Below are 13,294 nucleotides of genomic sequence, written 5' to 3'. Positions count from 1 at the left end.
AGGCTCGTGTTACAAATTTGGGAAAATTCAAATATTTGAAAACACCCGAACTCTGCATTCCTAGCCACATAGTAATATTAAATTCTTTGTACTTTTTTAACAATACGATACAACCATGCGATGTGAGTGTGAACGAGAAGTAGTATCGGGTATATGTAGAGACGTTTTAATCAAGTAGACTTGACCAAACATCAGTGAAGGTCAAGCCCGGCCAGAAAAGAAAACGTTCATGGATACATACAAGAACCCAAATGATACCTAGAGAGAAATGTTATAAATCTGTCAACGAATGATCTAGGCCAAGTTGAACGCCCTGAAATTATTAGACACATCATGGATATGTACATATACACATTTATTGTCGATTCGGAAGGCTTCGGAGGCAATGTTTGTCGTATAAATGAATATCAAAATGTCTATTTGGTTAGGGGGTTACACTGTCATATAACTTTAAAATGTTGGTATATTTAAAGGTTACGATGACATCGTATTCTTTCAGGTTTAAATAATTTATCAGGAACCAGAACACAAATATTTGACTGTCACTACAGTTATCACACACAGAATTACATTTTGTTGTAGAAGATTCCATATTACACCCGTCATTAATGATCTGCAACCACACAAAAACTGATCTTGAATACATACAGTCAAGGTTGGCAACACAATGTAACATCTTATTCTGCAACATTTACAGAAATATCTCAGGAATGACCAAATGTCTAAATGGTAACAATGTGGATGGAGAGTTTACACTTCGCGATGTATAACAATAATAATTGACTGTCCCGAGTGTTATTTTGTATAATTTTATAATAGTTTGTTATGTATAACAATAATAATTGACTGTCCCGAGTGTTATTTTGTATAATTTTATAATAATTTGTTATGTATAACAATAATAATTGACTGTCCCGGGTGTTATTTTGTATAATTTTATAATAGTTTGTTATGTATAACAATAATAATTGACTGTCCCGAGTGTTATTTTGTATAATTTTAGAGTAGTTTATTATGTATAACAATAATCATTGACTGTCCAGAGAGTTATTTTGTATAATTTTATTATAATTTTTTTTTATGATATTGTCATTCGTATGTATGTTGTTTTTTTAAATTTCAATTTTGGCTGTTTGCTTTCAAACAATAAGTTTCAATATATATGAATATGGTCTCCAGCATTCCCCAAAATGTTATCGGGTTTGTTGAACGTGTGGCAGCGCTCATGACTCGTGAATGATGTTTCTAACGTTATTTGACGTGGTATGGGGAATTACCTTAATATTTCTTTCTCTCTTAAGTATCTCATTCTTAACTTACAGTTTGCATAATAGCAAGTCTTTGAGTGAAATTTAATAACAACATTCACATAACATTTAAAGTCATGGAGCAAACTATCATTTCCAGTGGCTTTCCTGTCTCACCCATAATTTACAATAACAAACCATTACAACTCTATCTCTCTATATCGGTAGCTCTGGATCGGACGTTTAAATCAGTACAATACACAAAAAGAACCGTATGGTTAACCATTCGGTAAGAAACACTGGATTTAAATCTCAGGGCTTTTTCATGAGCCAAATTTTTGACAATGCACAAACTGATCTCAATGTCTGATAGCTGTATTATGATCGATTACTCTGGTCTGATTTCATACCCTGGCTGTTTACCCCAGGAGGTGTTAGAACTCTGATCAAGGGATATTCAAGACTGCATTGATCTAAATATCTGCTATGTTTTGTTATAGGCCATAGGCCTTCTCTATAACGGCGAATGCTGTGTCACAAAGTTTTATAAAATCCGTAGTAAGGAAATTCCCATAAGTTTACACCATGTCCAATTCTATTCAGTTTGATAGAAGTAAATGATGGTACTACATTTTACAGCACGAAGACTATTACATATTAAAGTCAGCCCTCTAGTAGTTCCCGGAGTTCTGGAGATTCTGTATCTTTGTGGAATTAGTTAATTATAATTTGCAGACTATTGTTATATGTTACTATGACGTTACAGCTTCTGTAGTTTCTCTGCCATCCAGACAATTGGTTCAATTTTTAATCAAGTTCACCCGATGTGTGCCATTTTCTTACAAAATATAGTGCTTGAATAAAAAGTATTATAATATAGCTAATAGTCTAATATAAAATCTGCGTAAAGTCTAGAAAATGCTATCGTTCAATATCCTGATAATTTATTGAACGCTAAATTATTGCGTAAATTGTATGCGCCCGGAATATTCGAGTATGAGCGTTCAATATTGACGTTACTGTAACGACGTAAGCAAGCCAAATGGCAGACGACGCTCCTCCAAATCTGACAGAGCCGGTATTTGATATTTACTGAAGCAAAATGTTTTACTGTACATAAATTATGATGTCCCATTTACAAAATCAGTTTGCTTCATGCATTAATGACGGGTTAAATATTGGACAGTTAAGGAATGCATGTTGTTATTGCACACTTTCAGTTTAGATGCTAATATTGATGGATTCTCGTCTATTTTGGAGTAGTTTGAGTGAAAAGGGGTACAATTTCATAACTAAATACTTTAGCTACATGATAAAAGGGTTATTGAACTTATATTGGCACGACTCGCAAGTTCGTGCATTTTCACAACCAACTGGTGCCAATATTCACCAATATAGGTTGAATAACCCTATAGTGTTGTATTCTATGAGATGCGTTGCACGATTTGTTTTTATTCTACACGTATTATGCAATGAAACATGGCAAATTCTCATATGTATTCTACTCGAGTCAGTATTCATTTTATTTCAATATATGTTTGTTATTTGATATTTGTAAGCAGGAAAACGAGTGCCTTCCTGAATTTCTGAGTTTTGATACTGATTCAATGAATTGTATATCAAGAAACACGTGATATTTATTGAACTTCTTTCGTCTCTCCACTATGTGTCCGCCATTCCATTTGTCGTAATAGAAATGTGCATTTGCAAAAGGAACAATATTGAACTTGTATGTAATAGTACAATGTGCACGAGTTGTCTTTTTTAATGTATAGCTTTGTACCCATTACATTCGCAAATCGAAATTTATGCTTTTACATTGAATTGATGCGGATCACGTGACTACCAAGACACATCTCAAGGTCTATAGTGACAAAAACACTATTGGGTAAAGGTAATAAAGAAAAAAAAAGGTTTTAGATTTGCGATGAGGTGGAACTATGCATTTTTTAACACATAACTTTGTACCCATTATATTCGCAAGGTCTATAGTGACATAACCACTGTTGGGTAAGGGAAATAAAGAGAAAAAAGGATAGGTTTTAGATCTGCGATGAGTTGAAATTATAGGTAGTTTATGGCCTCATTTGCAATTCCCTTTCTTTTCAATGATTCAAATTCAAATGAGTTTGAACAGATTCCAACCATTATTAAACTCATTCACTAGCTGCTATATCTGTAACAACTTAAAGGAAATTAATACACACACCTTCCCACTGCTAAGGTTATTTCATATTGAACCAAATAACAGATATTAGATGGCTACAATTGTTTCTTTGTACAATTAATTCCTTATGACTTACATACTATGATTACTTTTTACTACGACTATAACGCTGCACACAGTAAAATGCTGTAATCCCTTTACTATGAAAAGGTGAAGATGACAAACAGTGATCAGTCTCATAACTCAAATAAGGACAACGAAATTAAGAACTGGACAAACACGGACCCTAGGACATACCAAAGGTCGAGTCAGGTGCAGAGGAGAAGTAAGCATTTCCTGTCATATCCGCCTTGAGCCATACAAACAGGTATTTAAAAATCTAGTCTCGGCTAGGCATGTCAAGCCACATCGTCGGTTAACCACAGGTGTTTCTAATAGATTCTCTACATCAGTAAGGGAACATGTGTGGACTCATAACCGTGGTTTGTGACAATGGTCGCGCCATAGTATTAACATATTAATGCTATTTCCTCAGCTATCTTGTTAATCATAATAACGGGATGTTCTGCCCTGTAATAATTTGCTTCCCATATTAGTATAGACTAGATATCTGGTCCCTATTTTGTTGTGTCCAATAGTTGATATGTTTAGTATAGACTAGATATCTGGTCCCTATTTTGTTGTGTCCAATAGTTGATATGTTTAGTATAGACTAGATATCTGGTCCCTATTTTGTTGTGTCCAATAGTTGATATGTTTAGTATAGACTAGATATCTGGTCCCTATTTTGTTGTGTCCAATAGTTGATATGTTTAGTATAGACTAGATATCTGGTCCCTATTTTGTTGTGTCCAGTTGATATGTTTCGCGGTCTTACTATAGTTGCCCTATTCTTACTTTTGTATTCTTTATTGAATTGATCAGATTGAACAGTCTTCGTTATAATCTCGTTTTCGTGCCCCTTCATCTGAGAACAGTAAAAGGTTTGCTATGCATATGAAAATAGTGCAATTTGTCTTTATCACATACAGCTGTTAACACATCACAGCAGTGGTTTAACCCGTCATGAAGTGAAAGTTACTTTTTTTAACTTGGTTAATCACGTGACTACTGAAACTTTAGCTAAATACAGCACGTGCTTTTGCAATACATAATCAATAGTTGGAGAAACACGGACACCTAGACATACTCGCAGTGTATCTGATTTCAGTATGCTTTATGCAGAATTTTAATACTTTCAACCTAATCATATATATATTCGATGCATTTCGCAAATCATATGGTCGTTATAACGATCTAGTTTGTCAAAACAAACTCTGCACTGAACATACTGAAATCGGATATAATGCGTGTAAAACTCATAGTTTAACACCCAAAATGTATCAGTATATTGGCTAAAATAAAAAAAGTCTTATTTTTGAGAATTCCTGGATCCGACACTGTGTGTGTTAGTAGAACACACCAATTATGGTTAATTTATTTATATGTTGCATTCCTTATGTTTTCATCATTGATTAATGTTATAAAATTGACATTTTCTATGTTCATAGTTATGAAGTTGTAGTATGGTTCCGTGGAAGGTATTGTACCGCTAAGCCTCCCCCCCCGGAAGTTATTGTACGTTGGGTTTTTGCCAAATGTTTCTGTCTGATTTAAAGTATGGTTAAGATCAACGGAAAAAGTAGCGCACCATGACATGATGCCATTAGCGATGAATGTTTAAACACTAAGCAATGTGTAAATCTGTGGTACTTTTAATACAACTCCTAACGCCTCAACAAGAATGAAACACTCTCAATCGGACATACAACAAACAACCAGCCAACCAATCAAAAGACACCAAAACATGACTTACCGGAAGCTGGTAACTGGATTTCTTTTACAGCAGGAATTGGAATAAGTAGATAGATTTATATAGGTAACCTCGGGTTTGTTGGCTGAACACAGATTCACGGGTATCTGAAGTGAATGTGGAGATTCATTAGTTCACAGAAAATGCAAGTTTCAATTGTTTCACAATCTGGAATGGAATAAAATAGTTTTATTTAGCTATTCTATAATTGCCCATTAAAAAAAGTATTATATTTCTCTTACGACTGGATATCATTCTGCTCGTTTAACTGCTTATAAACTGCTCTGAGTTGAAATTTGACAACAGTCTATTTCCACAAAAATCGATGAGATATAGCTGTAGATAAATAAAATCTTATCGTCTTCGCTTCTTTTTTCATTTAGAACGATGATCATAATGTTTTACAGTACAGATAGCACGTGGAAATATTTCGTTGATGGCATGTGTATTTAAGCTGAGAAAAACAAAGAGAACAAAGGGGTAGACCTGAGCATTCCGTAATTAAAGGTTCTTTCAAATGATCTCTTTGTTTATAGCGCACAAAATGACATCAACATCTGATAACAGTACTGTATGACTGATCCTGGTTCATTTATATTAATTAGTTCAGTGCTGGACAAGTTCTCTATTGTAATTATAGAACTCATTTAAGATCTTATTGAACAGAAGGAATATTATTATTGAAGACATACTTTAGATTTATTGATAAAAGTGCAATCTCTAAACTGAAAAACAGAAATACCGATGTTTAAAAGTCGTAAATATATCTTTTTCTAAATGCATTTCATTGATTTAAAATTGTCATACTGATTTACCCTATCTACTTCGCGATGCTAAATACGTCTTGAAATTCAGCTACATATATTGTTCAAAATGTCCTTCATTTCCTTGGCTTCTGTGGATGTAGATTTCCCTCGATTCTGTAACAAAAATGTGAAATAGTTGTCTTATTTGAATGGATTTTAATTAAACATGAACTTAACACTCAGAATTGTAAATCTTCTGTTAACAAAACAAAATGAAAATCAGGAAATACTAGGTCGTAAAATATAATATAAATTTTGATCAATCACATTCATTTGTCATGTTTACTTAGATATGCCAGCATTCCATCTATGGCAAATTCAGTGATCCGTATGAAGATATAATTTAAAAACATAACTAGTTATTAAGTGGTATGCTGTGTGGTTCGTTTCATACAAATATTAACAGCCTGTGTTAAGTTTGTTTGATCTGTTTCTTTGATCAATATATAAGGCTCACAATGGGTGTACCTGCTCAACAGGGGAAGCTTACTCCTCCTGGGCTTTTGATCTTACCTTTGAATTCATCCTCCAATATGTATTTTGTTTTGATGAGATCTTAATGAATATGCTGTGTTTCAAAGCGAATATCATCTAATGAGCTTACAAAAAATATATCATTGAAATTTTAATGCAGGCATGTCAACAATTATTGTTAGCATGTATTGTATTGTATCAAAACCATGGAACTGCAATGCATACTATAGTGATTTCTATTCCCATTCCTGTTTTTTTTTTTATTCAATGAAACATGAAACTCCAAACTACTTCCTATCAATTCAAAAACACTCAAGCTAGAGTAAGCTACCTGGACGTTTTGAATGCTTACATTTCAGTTAAAATGATCGACTTCTGATATCTTTATAATTTTCTGTATCAGACCGTCACATTTATTTTCTTTAGCAATTCTTTTGAAAAAAAAAGTAAAAGAAATTATTAACATGTTGTCTTTCCTCCATAAAGTGAATTCCTCGCTTCACAGCACTACACACAATTTCCTCCTCTGATATTTCTCACTCTCCCACTTTCTCGTTCTAAATCTCTAAATCTCTCTTTATCGCTCTCTCCGTCATAATCTGTCACCCACTCCTTCCTTCTGAATATACCTTCCCCATTCACATTTCACAACTCTCCCCCCCTCTCTCTCTCTCTCTCTCTCTCTCTCTCTCTCTCTCTCTCTCTCTCTCAGTCTCTCATTCTAAATTAGAGGCTGTATAGTAACATTGATTTCAAATTGAATAGTCATTGAGCGAATTATAATTTACAGTTACGTTGCTGTATCATCCATAATTAAACACAATGAACTATCGCAATTATATCTCTATGTCTCTGTTGTTTTCTATCGGACTTTTAAATCAGAACGACACACCATCAAAACCTTATGGTTAACCATTCGGTAACACACACTGCCTTTAAATGTCAGGCTTTGTCAGGAGCCAGATTTTTATGACAATGCACAAAATGATCTCGGTATCTGATAGCTTTATTATGATCGATTACCCTGGTCTGATTTCATACCCTGGCTGTTTACCCCAGGAGGTCATAGAACTCTGATCATTTGATATCAAGGACTGCGTTGCTTTAGTTATCTATCAAACATGCAAGTATAATCATGTAGATCGGGAATATTTTTTTTTTTTACATTTGTCAACGTTCAATCACTTCATTTTAACGTAGGGTAGTGTTACAAATTTGGGGAAATTCAAATATTTCAAAACACTCAAACTTTGCATTTCTCGCCACCTAGGTAATATTTAATTCCTTGTACGTGTTTTTAAGAATGCGATACAAACATGCAATGTGAGTGTGAACGAGATGTAGTACCGGGTATATGCAGATGCGTTTTAATCAAACATACTTGATTAAAACATCAATGAAGGTTAAGCCCGGCCAGAAAAGAAATCGCTCACGGATACGTACAAGGACTGAAATGATACCTAGAGAAAAATGGTATAAATCTGTCAACGTATGATCTAGGCCTAGTTGAATGCCCTGAAATCATTAGACACATCATAGATATGTACATATACACAATTATTATGGATTCGGAAGGCTTCGGAGGCAATGTTTGTCATATAAATGAATATCAAAATGTATATTTGGCTAGGGGGGTCACACTGTCATATAGCTTTAAAATGTGGTTATATTTAAAGGTCACGGTGACATCGTATTCTTTTAGGTTTAAATAATTCATCAGAAAGCGGAACAAAAATATTTGACTGTCAGTACATGTATCACAAAAAAATAGCATTTTGTTGTAGAAGATTCGATATTACACCCGTCATTAATGATCCGCAATCACACTAAAACTGATCTTGAATACATACAGTCAAGGTTGGTAACACGATTTAATATCTTATTATGTAACATTTACAGAAATATCACGGAAATGACCAAACGACTCAATCGTAACACATTGTGGATAAAGAGTTTACACTTTGCGATGTATAACAATAATAATTGACTGTCCCGAGTGTTATTTTGTATAATTTTATAATAGTTTGATATGTATAACAATAATCATTGTCTGTCCCGAGTGTTATTTTGTATAATTTTATAATAGTTTGATATGTATAACAATAATCATTGTCTGTCCCTAGTGTTATTTTGTATAATTTTATAATAGTTTGTTATGTATAGCAATAATCATTGACTGTCCCGAGTGCTGTTTTGTATAATTTTATAATAGTTTGTTATGTATAGCAATAATCACTGACTGTCCCGAGTGCTGTTTTGTATAATTTTATAATAGTTTGTTATGTATATCAGTAATCATTGACTGTCCCGAGTGTTATTTTGTATAATTTTATAATAGTTTGTTTGTAATATTGTCATTCTTATGTATTTTGTTCTTTTAATTTAAATTTTGCTTTCAAACAATAAGTCTCAATGCACAAGAATACGGTCTACAACATTCGCCAAAATGCCACCAGGTTTGTTGAACGAGTGGCAGCGCTCATGACTCGTGAATGATGTTTCTAACGTTATTTGACGTGGTATGGGGACTAACCTTAATATTTCTTTCTCCCCGCAGTCTCTCATTCTTAACTTACAGTTTGCATGATAACAAGTCATTGAGTGAAATTTAATAACAACATTCACAAGACATTTAGAGGCATTAGGCAAACTATAATTCCCAGTGACTTTCCTGTCTCACCCATAATTTACAATAACAAACCATTGCAACCCCGTCTCTCTAAGTTTTGGATCGGACTTTAAAAATCAGTACGATACCTAAAAATATCCTTGTGGTTAACCATTCGGTAAGAAACACTGCATTTAAATCCCAGGGCTTTGTCATGAGCAAAATTTTTATGACAATGCACAACATGATTTCAATGTCTGAAATCTGTATTATTATCGACTACTCTGGTCTGATTCCATACCCTGGCTATCAAATAGTTACCCCAGGAGGTGTTAGAACTCTGATCAATTGATACTCAAGACTGCCTTGATCTAAATATGTGCTATGTTTTGTTATAAACCACCAGTTTTCTCTCTAACGGCGAATGTTGTGTTACAAAGTTGCATAAAATCGGTAGTAAGGAAATTCCCATAAGTTTACATCATGACAAATGTTCTCCAATTTGACAGAATTAATAACATTTTACAGCACGAAGACTATTACATATTAAAGTCAGCCCTCAAGTAGTTACCGGAGTTCTCGGGATTAAAGTCAGCCCTCTAGTAGTGACCAGAGTTCTCTGGATTAAAGTCAGCCCTCTACTAGTTACCGGATTTCTCGGGACTAAAGTCAGCCCTCTGGTAGTTACCGGATTTCTCGGGATTAAAGTCAACCCTCTTGTAGTTATCGGAGTTCTCGGGATTAGAGTCAGCCCTCTAGTAGTTACCGGAGTTTTCGGGATTAAAGTCAACCCTCTAGTAGTTACCGGAGTTCTCGGGATTAAAGTCAGCCCTCTAGTAGTTAACGGAGTTCTCGGGATTAATGTCAGCCCTCTAGTAGTTACCGGAGTTCTCGAGACTCTGTATCTTTGTGGAATTAGGTCATTATAATTTGCAGACTATGGTTATATGTTACTATGACGTCACAGCTTCTGTAGTTTCTCTGCCATCCAAATAATTGGTTCAAATTTTAATCAAGTTCACACGATGTGTGTCATTGTCTTACAAAATATGGTGCTTGATATAAAAAGAAGTGATATATTCTATGATATACGTGTCATGATTTGATCTTATTCTGAACGCATTATGCAATAAGATATACCAAATTCTATATATGTATTCTACCCGAGTTAGCATTGTTGTTTTATATTCATATATGTTTATTATTTGATATTTGTAGCCAGGAGAACGACTGCTTTCCTGAAACTCTGTGTCTTGATACCGATCCAATGCATTGTATATCAAGAATCACGTGATATTTATTGACCTTCTTCCTCTCTCCACTATGTGTCCGACATTCCATTTGTCGCAGTATAAATGCGTATTTGCAAAGGGGACAAGATTGAACTTGTATGTAATAGTACAATGCGCAGGAGTTGTCTTTTTTAATATATAGCTTTGTACCCATTACATTCGCAAATCGAAATTTGTTTTACATTGATTTGATGCGAATCACGTGACTACCAAGACATATCTCAAGGTATATTTGGACATAAACACTGTTGGGTAAGAAACAAAAGAAGATAGGTTTTAGATTTGCGATGACTTGTAGTCGATCGCCTCATTTGCAGTTTTATTCAATGATTCAAATTCAAATGAGTTTGAACAGATTCCAACCATTATTAAACTCATTCGCTAGCTGCTATATCTGTAACAACCTAAAGAACGTTATGTTTCCAGGATGATTGTTTATAAATGTTTGGATGAAACACAAAAGGCGAGATAGATGTTGATGTGTGGGAGTATATTATATTGTGTGGGAGTATATTACAATGTGTGGGAGTATATTATAATGTGTGGGAGTATATTATATTGTGTGGGAGTATATTACAATCTGTGTGAGTATATTATATTGTGTGGGAGTATATTACAATGTGTGGGAGTATATTACAATATGTGGGTGTATATCATAATGTGTTGGAGTATATTATAATGTGTGGAAGTATATTATAATGTGTGGGAGTATATTATAATGTGTGGGTGTATATTATATTGTGTGGGAGTATATTATAATGTGTGGGTGTATATTATAATTTGTGGGAGCATATTATAATGTGTGGGAGTATAGTACAATGTGTGGGAGTATAGTACAATGTGTGGGAATGTATTACAATGTTACTGGTAATTGATACTCCGTACTCAAATATTTAGCAAGGTCTAACCTTATTGTATATCAACTACACTTGGTAGCTACTCATTGAGATTGAAAAAAATATCAATGGGACGCAAAAAAGCACAACTTAAACACCACTATTGACATTTAACACAAACATAGACAACAAAGTCGATCACTGCTATTATCATTTTAGGCAAACATGACTTGTCGGACTTTGGAAACTGTATATTTTCAAAGGGAATTAAAATCCGTAGATAAATTTATGAAATTATTCGCAGGCGTATCGCTGTACACTGGTTCACGAGTATCCAAAGTAATGCCGAGAATCACTCGTTCACAGAAAATGCAAATTTAAATGTTCCACAATCTCAGATTGAATGGAATAGTTTTGCTTCGCAGTATTGCATCTCCATTGATACCAGTATACACACTATATCAATGTCATATCTTATGCGCTTACTGGAGAACATGAGAATGGCATAAAATAACACAAATACGTAAGACATAGCTATAGATAAGTCAGATCTTACCTGGCTTTTTAGTTCTTCTCCTTAGAACTGTTAAGATACTCTGTCAAAGTACAGGCATGCAATGAAGTTATTTCAATGTTGGCATGTGTATTTAAACTGATAAAACAAAGAGAACTATGGGATAGACCTGAGTATTATGCTTAATTAAATGTCCTGTCAACTGATTTCATTGTTCACAGCGCACAAGATGACATCGACATCTGATAACAGTATTGCATGATTGATCCTTGTTAATTTGTTAATTAACGTTAATCAGTTTAGCGCCAGACAGGTTCTCTATTGTAATGAGAGAACTGATTTAAGACGTCATTGAACAGGGGGTGATACTACTGAAGACACAAACTTTAGACTTATTGATTAAAGTTTGAACTCTGAACTAAAGAAATATCAATACCAATGTTTAGGAGTCTGATAAAAATATCCTTCTGAATGGATTCCATTGTGAGATTGATATGTTCTTCGATTCTGTAATATAAATGTGAAATATATATCTGATTTGACGGGATCTTAATTAAACATAAAATGAACACTTAAAATTGCAAATTGTCAGTGAACACAATATATTAAAATTTAAGGAATACTATGTCGCCAGAGATCATCAACATTTTGATCGATCACATCCATTTGCCCTGTATATCTATGTGTGTCAATATTCCATCTCTGGCTATTCGGTGGTAGTTAGATAATTAATTTACAAAAAAAAAAAAATGACATGTTGTAAGGTGGTATGTTGCCTGATGTGTTTCATACCAATTGTTAGGCTGTTTTTACATACTGATAGATGTAACTGGTCCACAGAGGATGTTTCATACCAATTGTTAGGGTGTTCTTTACATACTGATAGGTGTAACTGGTCCACAGAGGATGTTTCATACCAATTGTTAGGCTGTTTTTACATACTGATAGATGTAACTAGTCAACAGAGGATGTTTCATACCAATTGTTAGGCTGTTCTTTACATACTGATAGATGTAACTAGTCAACAGAGGATGTTTCATACCAATTGTTAGACTGTTTTTACATACTGATAGATGTAACTGGTCAACAGAGGATCTTTCATACCAATTGTTAGGCTGTTCTTTACATACTGATAGATGTAACTAGTCAACAGAGGATGTTTCATACCAATTGTTAGACTGTTTTTACATACTGATAGATGTAACTGGTCCACAGAGGATGTTTCATACCAATTGTTAGGCTGTTTTTACATACTGATAGATGTAACTGGTCAACAGAGAATGTGTCATACCAATTGTTAGGGTGTTCTTTACATACTGATAGGTGTAACTGGTCCACAGAGGATGTTTCATACCAATTGTTGGGGTGTTTTTACATACTGATAGATGTAACTGGTCCACAGAGGATGTTTCATACCAATTGTTGGGGTGTTTTTACATACTGATAGATGTAACTGGTCCACAGAGGATGTTTCATACCAATTGTTAGGCTGTTTTTA

At 34.1% G+C, this 13,294-nt stretch overlaps 1 protein-coding gene across 6 annotated transcripts in view; it reads right to left on the bottom strand.

Annotated features, from left to right (window-relative positions):
* Positions 1-13,294, bottom strand: part of LOC125666234 (uncharacterized) — a 249,059-nt gene that overhangs the window by 60,799 nt on the left and 174,966 nt on the right. For 3 of the 6 annotated variants that reach the window (XM_056151482.1, XM_056151488.1, XM_056151489.1), the window contains exons 1-3: positions 11,839-11,881; positions 6,082-6,186; positions 5,270-5,373 (exon numbers count right to left, since the gene is read on the bottom strand). The exons of the other annotated variants lie outside the window; for them this stretch is intronic. The gene's annotated coding sequence lies outside the window, so the exon portion shown is untranslated. Of the gene's footprint in view, positions 1-5,269; positions 5,374-6,081; positions 6,187-11,838; positions 11,882-13,294 lie in introns of those variants that run through there. 6 annotated transcript variants of the gene reach the window in all.

This window comes from Ostrea edulis, chromosome 10 (assembly GCF_947568905.1).
Source record: "Ostrea edulis chromosome 10, xbOstEdul1.1, whole genome shotgun sequence".
Taxonomy (NCBI): domain Eukaryota; kingdom Metazoa; phylum Mollusca; class Bivalvia; order Ostreida; family Ostreidae; genus Ostrea; species Ostrea edulis.
The sequence above is the reverse complement of the archived record's forward strand: the minus strand, read 5'-3'. Positions and strand labels throughout refer to the sequence as shown.